The 22,000-nt window shown below is 34.9% G+C and overlaps 2 long non-coding RNA genes across 2 annotated transcripts; one reads left to right on the top strand and one right to left on the bottom strand.

The window, feature by feature from the left end:
* Positions 1 to 3,160: 3,160 nt before the first annotated feature.
* Positions 3,161 to 5,673, bottom strand: LOC105489189 (uncharacterized). The gene is made up of 3 exons (XR_011609143.1): positions 5,561 to 5,673; positions 4,128 to 4,248; positions 3,161 to 3,330 (listed from the first exon to the last, which is right to left on the bottom strand). It is a non-coding gene; the product is annotated as an uncharacterized lncRNA (long non-coding RNA).
* Positions 5,674 to 5,908: 235 nt separating this feature from the next.
* LOC139356752 (uncharacterized) lies at positions 5,909 to 15,858 on the top strand. Its single transcript, XR_011609144.1, has 3 exons — positions 5,909 to 6,419; positions 15,053 to 15,186; positions 15,650 to 15,858. It is a non-coding gene; the product is annotated as an uncharacterized lncRNA (long non-coding RNA).
* Positions 15,859 to 22,000: the final 6,142 nt, after the last annotated feature.

Consider the following 22,000-nt stretch of genomic DNA (forward strand, 5'->3'; position numbering starts at 1 on the left):
GGATCAATTTAAATAACAAAAATTTGATTTCTTAATAAAGAATCCTCAGTGACTTGTTTTTCCTCCCCTTAATATTGCCTATTTTATGTCCTGTATTTCACGTGTACTACACTGACAATAATATGATTCATAGGCTGAAATGGAGAGAATATTAGTTAATGCCTAGCGAATTCAAATGCATATGTAAACAAGAATCTTTTTTTGTCATTGAAACATTAACTTTTCCACTGGAAAGGCAAGAATTAAAGAATTTGTGGAGCAAAATATCTTACAGATGCTGTGGCTTGAGATCTTTATTTTACAAAGAAAAACATTAGAGTCCAGAGAATTTAAAGGATTTGTATTGAATAGAGGACATTGATAAACTAGATCTCAGTTCAGTGGTATTGTTTAGCAGTAATATTCTAATCAAAAGCGGATAAGCATGCTGTTAAAGGTACCAATCTTGCAAGTGTGGAAGTTGCAGAATTCTTGCTATAAATTGCCAAACGCTATTGCAGTGACAAGAATGGTCGTGTTTCCCTAGAAGAACTTCTATGTTGTGATTGGGTATTGTTGCTAGTTTTCTGCCTCTGAGGCCCTATCAGGTTTCCATAAAATATTCAATGTCATTTACCAAATCTCTGCTTTTTTTTTTTTGTGACTAAGATCAATGAACCATATAATTATTTTTTTTTAACTTGTACTATGAAATAACTATGCCTCACACTGTGAAGAATAAAAGATGTAGATAATTAATGACTCTTGGGCACATAAACTCTACTAAAATATACGATACATAAATTACTAAAATTAAGAATATCATGTTAAGGGTTGTAAAAAATGACGAAAGCAAAAAATGATGCTTTAAGAATTTAAAGAAAAGAGAGTATGTTAACATGAGTAGTAGTTCTTAAAACTTAATGTGGCATTGCATTTTTCTGAAATGTTCATGGATAGTGCAGATTTCTGTGCTCCATTTAGAACCAGAGATCATAATACTTTTATGTGTATTAGGTGGGACTCAGGAATTTACATTTCTATTAAGACTGCAGGTGTTTCTGATGAAGCTGGTACCTTAACTCCACCTATTAAAAACAATAAGGAGTCAGAAAAATTTTAGGAAGAATATAATTATTAGAAATCATGCTTTTCAGTTTTTTCAAAGTTTTCTTTGATGACCTTAATGTCCCATTTGCTTTTGCCTTTTCTATATGTTGTATGATTTATGTTTCCAGGTATGATATGGTATCATCGTAAATAAAACAATAAAATGATACTAGATATCTCATGGAAACCTAGCAGGGCCTTAGAGCCAAGTGTTACAAAATTAAAGGATAGCTAGAATCCCAAAGAATAGAATTATATCCACCTAGGCAATATCATATTCATATAATAACAGTCTCATTATCTATCTTTACATTTCTTTTTGCGTAAATCAATGCTAGTCCAACTCCTACTTACCGTTTGCATTAGGCCATGCTTGCATTGCTATAAAGAAATACCTGAGATTGCAAAATTTATAAAGAAAAGAAGTTTAATTTACTCACAGTTCTGCATGCTTTACAGAAAGCATGATTCCTCAGGAAGTTTCCAATCATGATGGAAGATGAAGGGGGAGGAAGGCATTTCACATGGTGAAAGCAGGTGCAAGAGAGAGTGGGAGGAGGTGCCACACACTTGTAAACAACCACATCAAATGTGAAGTTACTCATCACCAGGGGATGGCGCTAAGCCATTCATGAGAGATACACCTTCTTGATCCAGATCCTGGTTATGACCTTGAACCAGGCCCCACTTGAACTCTGGGGATTACATTTCAATATGGGATTTGGTGGGAACATAGTTCTAAAACATATCACCCCCACACACACTTTATTTTGGTCTGTCAATATAGGTCAGATTATAAAGCAATGAAATCAAACACCCAAGTCTCAATGGTTTAATTCTGTAGAAGATTGATTCCTGACTCATGCTACATATCAAGTGTAAATCAAAGGAGGGTTCTGATGAATTGATGCTGATGGGGCAGCCGCTTCATGAAATGGCAATGGTCTGATTCTAAATATTCTGCCCAAATATTCCCCGCCCCCCAAAACAAGTCACCTGCTACTCTGGCTTTAAATGGGCAGAAATATGGAATGTTATCACATTCTCAGAAAAAATAGAGGCAGCATATTTGTGAACAACCTGTCTAAAAGACGATTGCAAATTCTCTTAACTAATCTTTCTGACTCTAAGTTTCTCCTTTAAAATCCATTCTATAACCTATGGACACATTAATCCACTTAAAACAACACTGACTACTTTGTTCTTTCCCAGAAAACTTCAAAGCACCTCACTATCTATTTAATATGATACAATATTATTAGAATGATAGTTGAAGCCCTCTATATCATTGCTTCTTACATGACTCTAACTCATTGTCTAGCACTTACCTTACACGAAATCTGTAATTCAAGAAATTTGCACTGTTAACTATTCTTCAACAAAATTTTTGTGTGAGGAGTTGTCAACAGTACAAATATCATTTATTGTCAAACAATAAACATGGTTATTACTAACTCCACTTCTTCACTTACATTTCCTGGGAACCTGGATTTAGACTTAACTAACACTGATTAAGTAGAGAATATATTAGATAAATTTCTCCTATAGTAATTATTTTGTCCTCATACCTACTCATCAATCTACTAGCAATTCTTTAGTCTCCATTTTCTTGCTTTAAAAAGCCTTCCCAGAGGTTCAAAATTAGTTGTGATCCTAATTTTGTCATAATCTTTAAGGTCTTGGCATAAAGTTGTATTTTAATAACATGTACGCTTCCTTTTGATATAAATATTTGGCTATATATCTAATCTTCAGATGAAAAATGCAAACTTTTGTGGGTTTAGATGGAATTGCTTTTAAGTTATCTTTCATGTAGCACTGTGCAAATAATGGCACTTACTAAAAAAGTGTTTAATTGAATTGTCAAAATAATTTATATAACAGCATCTGAGCACCAACTAATGACCAATTTCACCTTGGAAATTAGTTTGTGCTTTTGAAATAATTATTTTATGATTTGGGAATTCATTAAAGCATTGTTACAGGGTGATCATTAACATTTTCCCATATAATCAAATATGTAAGCTAGTAAATACAATTCTGAGTAGAAACACACACACACAGATGGAGATCTAATGATGTATAATTTTCATTTTTATTTAGATTTCTGAGTTTGTTAGGGAGTGATATAGAACGGAGGGTACATTTAGCATAGTTCTCTTAGGTTTGATAAGTAGGACTCTCATTTGCAGCCTATCTGAAAAATTCTTCATTTGGGTTTCAAAATAGTTATTTGCTGAGCTGCCAACAAAAGGAAAAGACAGTGCGGTCAGCCACCAGATGGTAAATTATTTCAACTCAGCGTCACATTTATTCATAACATTCAGGTTATCACATGAAGCAAAAATGGCCACAGTGGATTTTATTTTACTGCTTATAAGGAGCTCCTCTATTTTTCGAGGATTATATTTTTCCCTTGGTGTATTTTAAGCACACATTATCACTTAAAAGGCTTTCTGCAGCTCATTCAAAGCACTTGCCATTCCCCCCTTTTCAGGCACCTATTATTGAGGTTATCACTGGTAATAGCAGTCAGATTAATGTATAATTCTCACACGTATAATAGAACAAATAAGATAGACTCAGAATTTGAGGGTCATGCTGTTCTTGAGTTTATGGTATGATTTCTTTTTTTCTCCCTAAAGCGTGATATCTATCTTTACAGAAGGAACACTATTCAGTTTTTATAGAATGGAGGAGTTTTTCTGTCAAGGAAATTTAGACATCTCAGAATTCATATGAAATTTTACATTCTCTTAAGAAATTGTATAGTAATTTTATTGTATTACCTTAAAAGAAAGTGAGTTAATAATGGCTGATTTTATGTCATACAGATGTTAATTTATATACAGAAACTGTGTACTAGTGATGAATTCCTGTTAAACCAATTATGTTATCTACAGCAGCGTTCAATATAGGTGAGCAATATTCATTACCAGGCCAAGAGCAGATGTGATAGAACCATCTAGAGTTATGTTTACAGATGAGACAAAACAGAGACAAAGATACCATAAGATATATGAAAGATGTTGACAGACCCCTCATTTTTTTTTCTCCTGCAGAAGTCTTTCTTCATCCACATTGAAGCTTTCTCTTCCTTATGCCCTGTTAGGCTCCAGTAGCCACCAATCCCAAGCAGGCCTTTCTAATTTGTTTAAACTGGAAGGAAGAAAAATATATGCAGATTTTCTCTGGGGTTGAATATTTGATAGTTCCCTGATGTTCAATCAAGTTGAATAAGCAAGTAAGCTGTGACAGAGAATAAAACTCACAAAAAGAAGTAAAGATGAGAGACAAAGTGCTGGCAGCATCTTAGTTGCTGAATCCCATTTTTCCTAAGATTCAGCTGTATTCTTTCCTTCATATGGTTTGATTGCAAACTATTCTGTGGATCACATGAGCCAATTAATTTTCCTTTTGTTCAAACTACTTACAGTATTTAGAGACCAATAACTCACAATAAAGAGCTTTTGAACAAGATATAACTTAATGGGACTGGAAGAAGCTGGATGGAACTAAAAACTGAAGCAATATCACTTGATATGAGCACCAGTGCTTAAGAATTAACTAAATATCATGTTTTCATCAACCTAATAAATAAACTGTAATGAGCAAAATAATAAAGAGAAAGGAGACTGTGATGGGTTGGATTATTTGTTAGTGATACTCCACCTCTTTTGGAGGATGAACTATATAGATCCCTACCCTACTGCTTTGGCCAATGGAATGTTCATGGCTATGTTGTGATCAGAGATTTTGACCTGTTGTCTTTTGTTCCTTAGAACCATCAAGAGAAGGTTATGTTCTCTATATCTTACTTGTCCATGAACAATGTAATAACAATTGGAACTGATTTGAAATTAACTCAAAAGCAGAAGCTGAGCTACTTCAACAAACATGCAGACCATTAGAGATAAAAATAAACATTGATTATTGTAAGCTACCGAGTTTTTAGGTGGTTGGTTATGCAATCCTTATTTTGGCAATAACTGACTAACACATGGTTAATACAATAAAGAAATTAAAAGCAAAGCAGGCATTAGTATGAGTGACAGACAACAGAAAAATGAACCAAAAGAGAGGATGAAAAACATGGGAAACCAAAAAGAATTGCAAATAAAAAGCAAATGAGGCAAGATGAAATATAATGAGCAGTAGAAAAAAAGAAAAGATAAAATTTCAGTAAGTAAATTCAGCGGGCTGATAGTTATAGGAATAGAAGAAGCAGACTGATTATAATGTACAGAAAAAAAAAAAACTGTGAAATATTTGATAGAGACAGCAGGATTTTGTACCTTAAGTGAAACGTAAGAGCCCGATAAGTTAATATTTAGAGCAAAAGCTCATGGGGTGAGCTAAAAATACTTTAGAAATACTATACATTAGGTGCACAATTGAAGAAAAGTGAGAAGCACATGATATGCTGGGTAAATATGTTTTGGTTAGTATCAAATAGTTTAATTACCATTACCTAATATTCTCTCATTTCTTGGAATTCTGATCCTTCAAATTATCTTGAACTCACACCTACAATAAATACTCAAATTTTAGAGAACATCCTACTCAAACAAAATAGGTTAAACAATAATAGAATGTGTAGACTTTATTGAGAACACTCAAAACATTTGCATTGATGATGTAATGATGATGTAACTTTGAAAGTTCTAATTTCAAAATTTCATCTTGCAAATTAAATTTTCTCTATTTGAAAGAAAAGTAATTCCCTAGTATAAAAAAAGGGGGGGGAAGGAAGGAAGGAAGGAAGGAAGGAAGGAAGGAAGGAAGGAAGGAAGGAAGGAAGGAAGGAAGGAAGGAACTAGATCCATACTGGTCAACGGTCAGAGAGTCTATGCTGATTTATGAACTTTATGAATCCAAAGTCACTTTTGCTTTGGTCTGTAAGTCCAGACTTGATTAAAGTCTTGATTTATTAGATTTGTCTCCATAAATAGAATAGAAAAGTAAAGCTAATGGTATTTAGGTGCTCTTTTTTCTGCCCGGGTTTTAAAGGAAATAGTCTACAAAGATATGAAGTGCCCAGTTTTTGTGAAATAGATTTTAGGAGAAGAACTAGTAAGAAGCTCCTTCTGTTTTGATGAACAGGAGTGGGAATGCATACATGGAGCTGTGGTACGGTAGTGTTTTTTAGCTCAGCTCACAATGTTGGACTACTGGGGCACATATTACAGTCACATGCATGCGGTTCTAACCAAAGGTTAATTAGTTTGGCTTTTATAGGTTAAAAAAGAGGGAATATACATAGTTAAACCAGAGTGTAGAAACAGCTAATAGCATTGCACTGACTATCTCAAGAGGAAGATCCTTCCACAGTAAGTCCAGAAGAGCCTTCCACAGTAACTCCAAGGAAGTAATTTTCATATATACCTCTTTCTTTGTTATCCATCCATCCAATACATAGGCTAGTCTTCTTAGTGCCAATTGTTTAAAGGTCTTTGTCAAGAGAACCAAGAAGATAGTCCAAAAGAATTGATTCTTTGAGAAAATAATTGCACATTTCAAACATATGGCTATTTTGTATCAAGTAGCTTAATATATAGGCATTATAAGGATTTTTTTTCTGTACTGAATTTGATAATTGTTGCATTAAATTTTTCCTCAGAAAAGAAAAAATAATCTCAAGAATAAAACTCAAAGGAGATTTAGACTGAAAATTTTAGAAAATCTATTTAGTATCAGATATTTTTTCTCTTACAGATAGTATGAATTAGAACTTTGTTGTTTTCTTAAAGAAAGTGTCATAGCCATCACTATTTCTGACATTTTAATTGAATATTTTATGAATGTATGGCATATGGTAGTCGGTTCTGCACATAGAGAGCTGCCAGTAATTATTAAACTTTATTGTAAATAATTCAAGTATCATTCACCATATTAATATTTAAATTTGTAAAGAAAATGAGTTAAAAGAAGCTCAAAATGGGTTTAATGTAATGGCTAACACATAGTAGGCACACAATTACTTTATCTGGAGCAAAAATTGTGCCACCAACAACTCCTCTTATTCTTTCTCAGCAAGCTCAATGTAAAGACAACGAAGATGATGATGTTTATGATGATCCATTTCCACTTATAATTTTCCTAATAACATTTTTAGCTTACTTTAAGAATACCGTATATACTATATATAACATACAAAATATATGTTGACTGTTTATGTTATTAGTAAGGCTTCTAGTCAACAGTAGGCTACTAGTAGTTAAGTTTTAGAGGAGCCAAAAGCTATATGCAATTTTTAACTGTGCCCCTAACATCTGTATTATCCAAGAGTTGACTGTATTTCTAAGCTAGCAAACTAGTCTGCTGTGGTTTCAAGTATGCTAGCAGAAGACACACTACTCATTGATCACAAAAGGGTAAAGGACATTATTACTCATTCGCTGCACAGCAAGCAGATAGCAGCATGATCGTCATATGCATGCGGTTTCTCCCTGTTTCTTGTACCCTATAGGAGCGATATGGGTGTGCCTAAGTGGCTGCTGTGCAGGCAATAGGTTTGCATTAGTTGAAGAACTCTAAGTTTAGAGAATCCTGGCATTATGAACTGAATCGTGTCTTCCAAAATTTATATGTTGAAGCCCTAACCCCGAATGTGACTGTATTTAGAAATAAGGCCTTTGGGGTGCTAATTAAAATTAAATGCGGCCACAAGGGTGGGACTCTAATCTCATAGGCTTAATGTCCTTATGAGTAGAGAAAGAAACATCAGAAATCTTGGTCTCTGTGTAAGCACAGAGGAAATGCCATGTTGGGACAAAAGAGTGTAGCTGTCTACAAACTAGGAAGCGAGTCCTCACCAGAAGCTGAGTTTGCTGGCACCTTGCTCATGGGTTTCTAGCTTTCAAACCATGAGAAAATGAATGTCTGTTGTTTAAACCACCTAGCCTGTGCTATTTTGTTATGGTAGCCTGAGTCAACTAATAAACTCAGCCTTTAAAACTTAACTAAATTTTAATTCAATTAAAGTAATGAGCTCCAAACGATTCTGCCCCACTGTTTTCCTATAACGATAAATTATACTAGTCAATAAACAAACTTGTCCTCTGCTCTAGAGGGAGACACATCGTATTTTCTATGGGTGTTTAGTATGCAACACCTCTGCATACACAGTCCAGAGTAAAAGTCGTCAGCGGTCATAAGAGTTGTAGAAAGAGAAGAGACCCATAAAGAGTTGCTTCCCCAGGAGATGCAGGTGCTGCATTCGGGATTTTAGTCAAGAGAGAGAGAAGAGAGGTTATATGTAAATTTAGTTCTAGAACTTTTAGGACTTGAACAAATGAGGGTCTTCTACATATGTTTATATCCCATCATTGCACTAATCTACCAAGAAAGCTATATTTTGTTGATCCCTTATTGAACACATAAACCATTCATTCTCTCACTCATCAATTCTTATATTCATTCAATAATATTTACTGAGCACCTACTCAATAGTGAATATTTCTTTCATTAGTGAAAAATAAAAAGAGAAATATGACATGGTCTCCGTTTATATAACACTATATAAACAATATGGAAGACTAGATAAAGGTAACAACTCAGAAAAAAAAATTAAGATGCTAAATGTGTTATTAGAAGTCTTTTGGGCAAGTTTAAGAAAAAAAAAAAAAGCGGGTATTATTGGCTCATTAATTGCCTCAAGCCAGAGGGTGTATGGCCTGAAATATAAATCAATTCAGAGGCTATGGATGATGTGAGGATTCTGTATCTTTACATTTCTTTGCCTTATAATTTTTCAGAGATTGTTTTTATTCTGCAGATAGTTAAATTCATTTGAACAAGAGAAAGGGACACTAGCCGCTTCAGGCTTACCTGATTTGTGAGCCAAATAACTATATTTATTAATAGCCAAAGAAAGACATCTGTGAAAGTGAAAATGGAAAATGGGTGCTATTAATAACTATTCCAAGAAAAGATGTATAAAACAGAACATTCCTAGGAAATCTGGAGTGTATGTTTACCCTATACAGAGCCCACTACCCTAAAGGAAGAGAAACTCTTTCTGTCCCATCAACCTCTTATTAACCTTTTCGGAAGCTGGTAATGGACTAATGTGCTATCCTGGAAACAATGACTGTAACAGAGAGAATGGAGTCCCGTGATTACATCATCTGTTTCTTTTCCCCCACTTTTTTTTTTTTTTTTTTTTTCTTTCTGAGACGCAGTCTCACTCTGTCGCCCAGGCTGGAGTGCAGTGGCGCAATCTTGGCTCACTGGGCTCACTGCAACCTCCGCCTCCCAGGTTCCAGCAATTTTCCTGCCTCAGCCTCTGGAGTAGCTGGAACTACAGGTGCCCACCACCACGCTCAGCTAATTTTTGTATTTTTAGTAGAGACGGGGATTCACTACGTTGGCAAGGATGGTTTCTATCTCTTCACCTCGTGATCCACCAGCCTTGGCCTCCCAAAGTGCTGGGATTACAGGCGTGGGTTACCACGCCCGGCCCGCTCTCTCTTTTTCTAACTATATGCTTCTCTCAGAGCCTCCAACCTCTTTTCAGTTTAGAGGAATCATTTAACCCTTACTTTCTTGTTTGATAAAACCTGTTTCTGGCTCCATCTTAGAAGGACTATGGTAGATTCTTATACTTACAGTATAGCATTTATGATATATACTGCCACATGGAATAACATAGTAAGTCATTATGATGAAAAACCTCCTCCTTACCGGTGAAAATGAGACAGAATGAAAGGAATAAAGGTATCAGACCATTCCATTCTATCACACATGCACATTCATACCTGCACAAACACACACATGTGCGCACACACATTTGTATTTTGGTCTATTGATCTTAAACCGTAGTTTCAAATTATTTTATCAGGCTGATAGATAGAACCAGAACTAAGCATTGATTCTTAAATGATTTATTTTCTGGAAGCCAAAATAATGGATCTAAAATTGAGCTTGGAGATATTACCATTTTGTTAAAGATAAATGAGAGCTGTGATGATAATAATTTATCAGTTGCTATAATCATCCAAATGTGTCACTGCAAACACATTTTCATACAATTTACTTATATTCACACAATTTCCTACTCTTATCTTTATTATTAACAAGAAGTCCTCTTGTTCAAAATGTCAACTAATCACCTTCTCCCCAGTCTAAGAAGGAAAAGCGCATGCCAGTGAAACTGGAGATCAAGCCTGCCTATGACATTCTGTTCATCTTGGAAGTCTGTTATTACTAGAGCATATACATTGACACTGTGACAAATTTACTTTCAAGGTATTTGGAAAGGTGTCTGTTGGTGGAAATAGATTTCTTATAAACCTAAATCTAAACAAAATAAATATAAAGGGCTATAGAAAACTGAATTTTGAAACCCCTTCAAAAAACAAAAAACAAAACAAAAAAAATAGCCTGCTGGGCTCAGTGGCCCACCCCTGTAATCCTAGCACTTTGGGAGGCCGAGGCAGGCAGATAACAAAGTGAGGAGATCGAGACCATCCTGGCCAACATGGTGAAATCCGTCCCTACTAAAAATACAAAAATTAGCTGGGTAGGTTGGTGGGTGCCTGTAGTCCCAGCTACTTGGGAGGCTAAGGCAAGACAATTGCTTGAACCCAGGAGGCAGAGGCTGCAGCGAGCCAAGACTGTGCCACTGCACTCCACCCTGGTGACAGACTGAGACTCCTTCTCAAAAAAAAAAAAAAAAAAAAAAGGCCAGGTGTGGTGAACCCCTGTAGTCCCGGCTGCTCAGGAGACTGAGGTCGGAGGATTTTTTGAGCCCAGGAGGTGGAGTTTGCAGTGAGCTGCGAGCTGAGAGCCCAGATCATGCCACTGCACTCCAGCCTGGATGACAAAGCAAGTCCATCTCTCAAAAAAAAAAATTAAAAAATGAAAAAGAAAAAGAAAAGAAAAACTGAATTTTGCATTAAAAGTAGCAAAAAAAAACAAAAAAGTTTTGAAGCATAATGACAATACAGATATGCATTTAAAAATGTTTTATCTTAAAGAAAATGATCATAATCCAGCAAATACACATATATAAGAGAAAATATCTCAAAATAAAGTATACCTCCATTGGGTACAAGGTTAGGGGAGGATGTGACTATGGTGATTGTACTTTATCTGAAATGTTCTGCTCCTGACTCTCCACTAACATAAATCCCCCATAAGAACTTCAGTTTACTAATCCATAAAACTACCATGGTCATCTAAATGATCTCCAGGATCACTCTTGCAAAACTTTATCCTAACAGTGCTAACTAATGCTACATTTTTGTCATGGTTACTCATTGAGAACCCTTAGATATTCCAGACCTGAGCAGAACTGGGGCAAGGGTGAGACATCATAAGTACTTACCTCAGGCACAAAACTTAAGGCCCTGCCAAAAAGCACAATGATATGGTTTGGCTGTGTCCCCACCCAAATCTCATCTTGAATTGTAGTTTCCATAATTTCTATGTGTTGCGCGAGGGACACAGTGAGAGATAATTGAATCATGGAGGCATTTTCCCCATGGAGTGCAATGGCATGATCTCATCTCACTGCAACCGCCGCCTCCCAGGTTCAAGCATTTCTCCTGCCTCAGCCTCCTGAGCAGCTGGTATTACAGGTGCTGCCACCACACCTGTCTGTCTAATTTTTTTTTTGTAATTTTAGTAGAGACGGGGTTTCACCATGTTGGTCAGGCTGGTCTCGAACTTCTGAATCTGGTGCTTTTATAAGGGATTTTTCCCTTGCTTTGCTATGCCCTTCTCATTGCTGCTGCCCTGTGAAGAAGGGCGTGTTTGCTTTCCTTTCTTCCATATTGTAAGTTTCCTGAGGCCTCCTCAGCCCTGCAAACTGTGACCCAATTAAACCTCCTTCCTTTATATGTTAACCAGTTTTGGGTATGTCTTTATTAACAGCCTGAAAACAAACTAATACACCCAATAATCAAAATAAATATTATTTTCATGTAATATTTTAAAAATTGAAGTTGATGCAATAAATCACAATGAACAAAATATGAAACTTTTAAAGACTGGAACTTACCCTGTTGTTGTACAGCCCTGTCTCACAAGCCTCACCCTGGCCCTGAGTCCTTGTCTATGTGACATTGAACAAGTCATTTAATTTCTTCAAGCTTCAGTTGCCTCACTGTAAAATGAAGATTAATAATAGTATTTTTTAAAAACTTTACGGTATGGTTGAAGGAAATAAATGTGATGATACTTTCAAAGTCCTTGTCATAACACCCAGGACATAGGGAGTGCTAGATAAATGTTAGTTATTACAATTATTAACTCAAGCATAACATTTATTATATATTTTAGTATTCAACAATGTTTTAAATAAAATATCTTTGATGAAGCAGTCACATAATTGGACACTGGAGCTACAGTTTCTGCCCTCGCCGAATTAATAGTCAAATATCATTTAAATATTTATGAATATTAATTTAAGAAGCTGTGATTCCTCTGTAAATCTGCAAAACGTGATGCTTAGTTATTTGCTAACATTGAAGAAAATATATTTTAATAATTATTTGTGATACATAAGAGTTGGTTATTTATTGCATTTCACTTGAGCTCTGTGTTAAAACATTTTAAAAAGTAAGACATTTTGGCATGTGCTAATTTTATCAATATGACTTAATTACTCCACATAATTCAAAATACTCAATTATTTATAATATTTTATTATAAATTAATGACTCAAGATGTCCTCTACTCACATGTTTGGTTTATAGACCAAAGTGATATGTTTTTTCATCAGGTCAACCCTCTATTTCCAAATCTAGCTAGCTCTATTTTTCTATATTTGTTCTTGTTCTTTTCTAGGTTGTTCTCTATCCTGAATACCTATAGTTCTTGTTTCAGATCTCCAATGAACTACTCTCTGGCTAAAAACAAAATTTTTCCTGCTTAAAATCTTTTAAAGAATACCTAGTATCAAAAATAAATTCCAACTCCTTAATCTTATCCAAAATTTTCTTTTTTAATTTGACAAACTCCCATTTTTCAATCTTATCTCTCTTTCTTCTTCTATTTTTAACTGAGATGTAATTCATACTCGTAAAATTCACAACTTTAAAATGTACAATTTAGGGAGTTTTAATAAATTCACAGAGTTGTGCAACCATCATTATTATCTAATTCAAGAACGTTATCATCCTCAAAAACAAAAGAAATTCAAAAGTCATTAACAGACACTCTCCACTCCCCCAGCTCTCTCCCAGCCCCTGGCAACTATAGGTGGTCCCTGGCTTTCAATGGCTCCATTTACAATTTTTTGACTTTTTAATAATGTGAAGGCAATATGCATTCAGTGGAAACAAAACTTCAAGTACCCATACAACCATTTTCTTTTTCACTTTCAGTACAGTATTCAATAAATTACATTAGATATTCAACACATTATTATAAAAATAGTATTTTTGTTACATGCTTCTGCCCAGTTAGTACCTAATGTAAGGATTCTGAGCATGTTTAAGGTAGGTTTGGTTAAGGTATGAGTTCATTAGATAAGGCATATTAAATGCATTTTTGACTGAAGATATTTTCAACTTACAGTGCGTTTATCATGACATAAGCCCATTATAAGTCAAGGAACATCTGTGTTATTCTGGTTTATGTCTCTATATACATACACTATCTCCACATTTCACATGAAAAGAATAATATGGTGTGTGACTTCTTATGCCTGGTTTCTTTCCTGTAGAATATTGTTTTCAAGGTTGGTCCACACGGTGTCATGTACCAATACTTAACAACTTTATATGGCTGAATAATATCTCATTGTATCAATGTATCACATATTGTTTGGCCATTTATCAGCTAAGGAACGTTTGGATTGTATTTACTTTTTGGCTATTATGAATAACACTGCTTGTATATCAGCATTCATATACAAGTTTTTGTGTAAGCATGTGGTTTCAATTCTCTTCAGGATATGCCCAGAGTTGCAACTGCTGTTCAACTTTTTGTGGAACAGGCAAACTTTTTCACAGTAGCTGCACAATTTAATATTCTCATCAGCAGTGTAGGAGGTTTCCAATTTCTCCACATCTTTGCCAACTCTTGTTCTTTTCTACTTGTATGTTTTGTAATTATAGTGGTTTTATCAGGTAGAAAGTGATACCTTAATGTACTTTTGCATAAAGTGATACCTTAATGATGCTGAGCACCTTTTCATGTACTTATTGTTTATTTGTATAACTGTTTTGCAGAAATGTTTGTTCTAATACTTGGCCCGTTTCCTACTTCTTTTTTTAATTTTTGAGTTTTAGGAGTTCTTTATATATTACAGTTACTATACTCTTCCCAGATATCACATTTATAATATTTCTCCCATTCTATGGAGATCGTCTTTTCACATTTTTGATAGCACCTTTGACAAATAAAATGTTTTTAATTTTAATACATTTTAATTTATCTATTTATTCTTTTGTTGCTTATCCTTGTTAAATCAGCAGGATGCCCTTAGCCTGTGGCTGTCTCTGTACCTTGAGTTTCCATGTTAAAAAACCCTGCAACCTAATTTAATACATAAACAGACTGAAATCTAATCTAGGAGGAGATATACATATATATAATGTAGATAATATGTATATACATATTATATATAATATATACATACAGTAAGATATATAACTATATTGTTATATATTATATGTTTACACTTATTATATATAGTGAATACTATACTATACTTACTTACTATAATATACATACTTATATTTTTAAAATAACCAGGTTTCAGCCAATCACAAAGAGCCAGGCTTTAACCAATTATAATCAGCCAACTAACTACACCATGCCCAAATAGTATAGATGCCTAGAAGTAGCCAATTAGGTCATTTTTCTACTATGCATCTGTGCTCAACCCATAAAATATTAGTGCTCTCACTACTGGTCAGAGTTTCTGAAAATCTTCTGGCTCTGTATGATGCCCAAATTCGTGAATTGTTATTTGCCCAAATAAATTATTTTAATTTTAATTTGTCTAAAGTTATATTTTACAGTTTAATATCATAAAAGAGATCCAAAGTAGGCCTCCAGCAACCCCTGGGAGCACAACCCAAACGAAAGCACCCACTGGATCCATTGTGCTCATTGCTCTCTCATAGCAACTGCAGGTCATGCGTAAGTTCCTCTCACATTCAAACTTTGCAAACTGAGGTATTTGAATTTTTTGACTTTATTTGAGCATTTTCTTTTTGGAATGGGTTCAGAATCATAACACAAATTGAACTGGGTCCAGTGGAATGTCTTAGGTAAGTATGGTTTCACAAAGACAGGAAATCATGGGCTTATATGGATCTAAGGAGTCTAGAACTCCTCCGTCGGGAACTTCAACCAATTTCACATATAAGACTTATGAACTCAGAACTTGTGCTTTTCTGGAGAAAGGGGTAAACCTTACCAAAAATAACTTATGATTACAATGACTATAGTGGATAAACTGCTCGGAGAAAGCAAACAGTTCCATGTCTTTATAGCTAGAACAGCTACAGACCTTCTTAAATATATTTTAAGTAAAGACTGAGGAGTCCAAAACTAAAGAACCCTGTGCACTGACATGTCTACCTTTACTTTAAACTGCCAGGTTATTAGAAAATAAATTATTCACTTTTATACCAGCCTTCTGATGAACCTACTCCCTTTGGCCTGGACTATTTCTGCAACAGAGGAAACCTTCAAGGGCTTCATTTCGGCAATAATAATCAACCAATCTCTTTGAGAATAAATAATATTTCTGTGGCGGGAATTTCAAATCCAGTATAAAAGTCCGTGTCCAAACCTGTCTCATAGACTTGGAAGAATTTCAGAAAATAAATAAATATATAAATAAAACAATTATGAGGATTAGTCCTGTCTTCTTCCTCCATTTGATTTTGCTTCTCTCATGGAACCTCTAGGTTAACTGAAACTCCTCTTTTCAAACTCTCAGAGGCATGTGAACCAGAGCAACTCCATCTTGAATAGGAGCTAGGTAAAACGAGGCTGGGACTTGCTGGGATTCATTCCCAGATGGTTAAGACATTCTAAGTCTCAGGATGCGATAGGAGGTCTGCACAAGATACAGGTCATAAACTCCTTGCTGAAAAAACAGGTTGCAGTAGAGAAGCTGGCTAAAACCCACCCAAACCAAGATGGCCATGAGAGTTAACTCCGGTCGTCCTCACTGCTACCCTCCCACGAGCACCATGACAGTTTACAAATCCTATAGCAATATCAGGAAGTTGCTCTATATGGTCTAGTGAGGGGAGATATGAATAACCCACCCCTTGTTTATCATATAGTCAAGAAACAACCATAAAAATAGGCAACCAGAAATCCTCGGTGCTGCTCTGTGGGGTGACTATTCTTTTATTTCTCTATTTTCTTAATAAACTTGCTTTACTTTGCCCTGTGGACTCACCCTGAATTATTTCTTGCTTGGGATCCAAGAACCCTATCTTAGGGTCTGGATGAGGACGTATTTCCAGTAATAAAATCTTTGTCAACTACATTATCTGCCAATCCTTAAAGAAAAAAAAAAAAAAAAAAGAGAAGAAAAAGACTGGTTATTCAAGCCTGGAAAAAAAAAGTGGCAGGAGGGAAAGATGAACCAGTTATCTGACTATAAGGCGAGATTAGAAATATCCATGCAAATGCTTTTTCTGGGTCTATTGAGATAATTGTGTTGTTTCTTGACTTGTTATTCTATTAATATGCTATATTAAATAGAATGAGTTTTACATTTTAAACCAGGTTTGCTTTCCTGGAATAAATTTCACTTGGTTCCGTTGTATAATCTTATGACAGTAAGAGAAATCTGACACACCTGACTCCCTATTGCTTTTAGCTGACCCTCTAGTTGACCTCGAAGCTGTCCTTGTTCGTTCCTAAGTATAGGCCAAGCTGACTTTGAGAGAAATTTAGTTTATAATTTAACCTTACAGTAAGGATGATAATAGCCTTTCCCAAAACTATCTCCTTCAGAGACCAAAGCCACCTTTGTAAAACTAATGAAAGCCTTCAAGGTTAGGATTATGAGAGGGGCCTTAATTCTGCCAAGACATAGATGTAGTTAATGATAACTACCATTATTCTGGGGGTCACAAGATGTATAAGTTCCCTAATTATTACTATCGAGAAGGTCATTATTGTAGAAACTAAAATTGCTCTTTTGAGGTGTTTTTCGGACTTTTGCATTTCTGGGAACTGACTGTCTCTAACCCGGACCTGTGATTCTTGACCCAACTGGTCCTGTGGCCCCACCCAGAAGCTCACTCAGTGCACAAGGACCACTTTCCACACCTTTGCTATTTTTATTCTCAACCAATTAGCAGCACCTATTCCCTAAACTCCTGCCCACCAAATTAAACTTTAAAAAGAAAAAAAGTCTCCAAATTTTGAGGGGCGACTAATTTGAGTAATAAACTCCAGTCTTCTGCTTAGCTGACTCTATATATATTAAACTCTTTCTCTACTGCAATATTGCTGTCTCAGTAAATCAGTTCTATCTGTGCAGTGGGCAACAATAATATTATAGATAAGTTACTTCTCTCTTGCTCCATTCAAGGTTATCTTCTTGTGGCCAGCCGTGGTGACTCATGCCTATAATCCCACCTCTTTGGGAGGCTGAGGCGGGCAGATCCCTTGAGGTCAAGAGTTCAAGACCTCTCTGCTAAAAGTAAAAAGATTAGACCAGCATGGTGGTGGGCAGCTCTACTGAAAATACAAAAATTAGCCAGGCCTGGTGGAGGATGCTTATAATCTCATCTATTCAGGAGGCTGAGGCAGGAAGATCACTTGAACCTGGGAGGCTGAGGTTGCAGTGAGCTGAGATGGTGCCATTGCACTCCAGCCTTGGCGACAGAGCAAGACTGCCTCAAAAAATAAAAATAATAAAATAAAATAGCCGATATAAAGTCTTTGTTTAGTAAGTCCAGTATCTGGGCTTCCTCAAAGATATTTTCTGTCATTGCTTCTTTTTCAAAGTGTATGGGCCAAACTTCCTTGCTTTTTCACAAATCATTAATTTTTATTGAAATATAGACATTTAAAAAATATGACAGCTCAAAAAATCAAATCCTCCTCTTCTCACTGAAGCAGGATTTGTTGTTGTTGCTCCTTGTCGTAGTCATTAATTTTTCAGTAGCTTTTCTGAAATAATTCTGTTAAATCTGTTTTTAATTATATATCATTATTATTATTATCATTTGTGGCTACTGAAGTCACTATACAATTGGTTTAGCTGCCAGGTTGGACAGAAAATTTCATAAAGACTTTCTTGCATAAATCTCAGTCTTTGCTGAAGAGACCCTGTGTGTTTGTGTTGGAACATGCTTCCAATACTCAGCTAGGCAGTTTCTAACTCTTCCTTAGCCCTTACTTTATGTTTGCACAGAGTCTGCAGTTCAAAGATGAGCGCTTAGAGCCTTCACAGATATTTCTTGAGCATGCACACAACTGACAAATGTACATACCTTCTATATTGCAGAGAGCATGTCTGAGATTTTCAAAGTCCCTGTGGACATCTCTTTCCCCATCTTTTTATTTTTATTTATTTATTTTTTTTAGCTTTTTGGTTAGTCTGTTTTTGACTTTAATTGTTATCCATTTCTTCAGGCAGCTGTGGCATTAAAATATTTGCCTCTAAATGTTTGCGACAAATGTTCCCTAGGGAGAGGCTTTTAGCCTTGAATGCAGTTCAAATAAAGATAAGTCTTTTCAGTGGAGTCTCCCTGGGAGCCATCAAGCAGGTCAAATAAGGACAATTAGGGGGAATGAGGTCACGTTCCTTCTTTTTTTTTTTTTTTTTTTTTTCTTGACAAGGAGGGAATCTCACTCTATCACCCAGGCTGGAGTGCAGTGTAATGATCGTGGCTCATTGCAACCTCCACCTCCTAGGTTCAAGCAATTCTCCTGCCTCAGTCTCCTAAGTAGATGAGATTACAGACTTGCACCACCAGGCCTGGCTAACGTTTTGTATTTTTAGTAGAGAGGGCGTTTCACTATGTTGCCCAGACTGGTCTCGAACTCCTGACCTCAGAAGATCAGCCTTCCTTGGCCTGCCAAAGTGCTGGGATTGTAATTTTAAGCCACCGCATTTAAGAATGAGGTTCCATTCTCCTCCCTACAACACTAGGAAGATTAGCTGCTATTTGTCAAGGTTCTCTGGGGAGTAGGAGATGGGCCTAAGTCAAGTTAAAATGCCACAACAATCACAGTTGTTACCAACCAAGACTGAGGCATTTTTCTTGAATAAATGCTTCTACATGGATGTTTATTTTCAGGGTCAGAAATAATTGATTCTGATAATTTCTTCTCATTTTGTTTTCTTGCCTATTTTTAATTAATATATAATAATTGGACATAGTTATGGGAGACATAGTGATGTTTTGATGCATATAATGTATAGTAAGCAGATCTGGGTAATGAACATATTTATTATATCAAACATTACTATTTCTTTCTGTTGAGGAAATTTAGTATCCTCCTTCTAGCTATTTGAACTTATACGATGAATTACTGTTAACTATAATCATTTTACAGTGGCATAGAACACAGAATTTATTCCTACTATCTAGCTGTAATTTTGTATTGTAACAAAGCTCTCCTATCCCCCCTTCATCCTACCTTCCCCAGCCTCTAGTACTCTCTGTTCAACTTTTAACTTCCATGAGATCAACATTCTTAGCTTCCACATGAGTAAGAACATACAACGTTTATCTTCCCGTCTTATTTCATCTAACATAATGTCCTCAAGTTTCATGTATGTTGCTGCAGGTGACAGGATTTCATTCTATTTTTAATGGTTGAATAGTATTCCATTGTGTATATAAGCGATATTTTCTTTATTCATTCATCTGATGTTGGACACTTAGGTTGATTTTATAGCTTGTCTTTTGTGAATATTGCTGCAATAAATACAGGTCACAGATGTTTCTTCAATATACTGATTTCCTTTCCTCTATATAAATATCCAATAAGATTGCTGAGAAATTGATTTATTTAGTTTCAGCCAACTCATTTTTGACAGACTCCAAGAAAACTCACTAGGGAAGGAGAGTCTCTTCAGCAAATGGTACTTAGAAAATTGAATATCCAGATGCAGAAGAATAAAACTAGGCATCTACCTCTCACTGTATATAAAAATCAACTCAAATTGGACCAAAAACTAAATGTAAGATCCAAAACTACTAAAAAAAAAAAATAAGAAAATGCTTCAGGACATTGGTTGAATGTGCACATTTTATAATAAAATGCATTTCTTTTACAAACAAAACGAAGAATATAATAAACCTAAAACAATTTCATTTTTTTAATTTAGAAAATTAATAGTAATATAATTTTATAAACAAAGAAACTAGTTGATAGAATATTGTTAACAATTGATAGGAAAAACAGAACACTTACATCACATGTGCATTTTATTTTCTAAAAAATTTACAATTTAAAACAAAGAAAGTAAAATTCCTAAATAAAAACTAGCATACCCAGATACATTGAATTAGCCATAAGGCCAAGGATGTTTATTTCCACTTATATATAAAACTTAAGCTCTTTCTATTAGATCACATTAATATATAAAACATTCTTACTACATTATAATTTTTATTATAGACATTGGAGACATGCTAGTGTATCCTATCAATGAAGTGTTTCATTTACATGATCTAGTAAGGAAGATAACACAGGGATTTAAAAATATGTATTCAAGAAATATGGTGTCTAAAATGAGACGAAGTTTGGGCTTAAAGAAAATTTTTGCCAGAAAAAGAGATCATACATAAATGAATTTTAAGGCAAAAACATTATGGTAGAAAGAACATTTGCTTTTGAACCTGAAGATCCTAGGTTTCATAGATGTAGTTGATAGGTTTCAGAAAATGCTACCCCAAAACATGGCTCATTGGCATTTGAGTAAAGAGCAGATGTAGAAAAGTCTCTCTGATCCTCTGCACTTTTTCCCTAAAGCAAGCCATAAAATATTTATCTGACCTACTTCTAAAGTTGATTATAAGACTGTCATGTCACAGATACCATTCCTATACTCAAAAGAGAAAAAATGCCCTTATCTCTGAAGACTCAGGGACACAGAGTAAATTTTGTACAAACAGGTAAACTTCCTCTAGTTTATTAGATTATATCACATCCTTTTTGTTTAATCATATTTCCTCACAATTATACACTTCTTTATGAAATAGCATAAAAATACACAGATTTTGTTGTTTATTTGAGTCTGTGAAGGTTTCCGTCACATAAAACTTACATTAAACAAAAATGCATGTTACCCTCTTATTAATTTTTCTTTTGTTATAAGAACATCAGTCATGAATCAGCCAAAGGGTGAGAAAAAAAAATCACTTTTTATCCCTTACATAGTGGTATTATATTATTTTAAAGTAAATCCACCTAAATAATTACTGCCTACCTTCTATTGTTTGTGTTAAGAAGTCAGCTGTCAGTCTTTGAAGTCAGTATGCCTTTTTGACTAAATGCTTTTAAAGTTTTCTCTTTGCCTTTGGTTTTTAGACTTATAAGTATATTATTTTAATTTTATTTTTAATTTTTTTTGACTTTTTGTTTTGTATTTGTTCTACTTGAAGATCAAAGTGTCTCTTGAATCTGTGGCTAGATATTAGCAGTTTTAAAAATATCTCAATCATTATCATTTTAAATATTTGTTCTTCTCTACTTATTCTTATTCTCCTTGGGCACCAATTAATCACCCGTTTTTCCTTTTCAGCGTATTGATATATCTTATTCTTCTAATTTTCTATTATTTTATATATTTGCTTCAGTCAGGCAATTTTCTTCAAACCCATATTACAGGTTAGCAATTACTCCTTCAGCTTCCTCTTATCCACTATTAAACCCTTTATTTCCATTTAATTTTTTTTTTTTTGCTTATGTGCCATTTTTTATCTTATTAATCACACGCTTTTAAAAGTCAGGTGTGTGA

This window comes from Macaca nemestrina, chromosome 1 (genome assembly GCF_043159975.1).
Source record: "Macaca nemestrina isolate mMacNem1 chromosome 1, mMacNem.hap1, whole genome shotgun sequence".
NCBI lineage: Eukaryota > Metazoa > Chordata > Mammalia > Primates > Cercopithecidae > Macaca > Macaca nemestrina.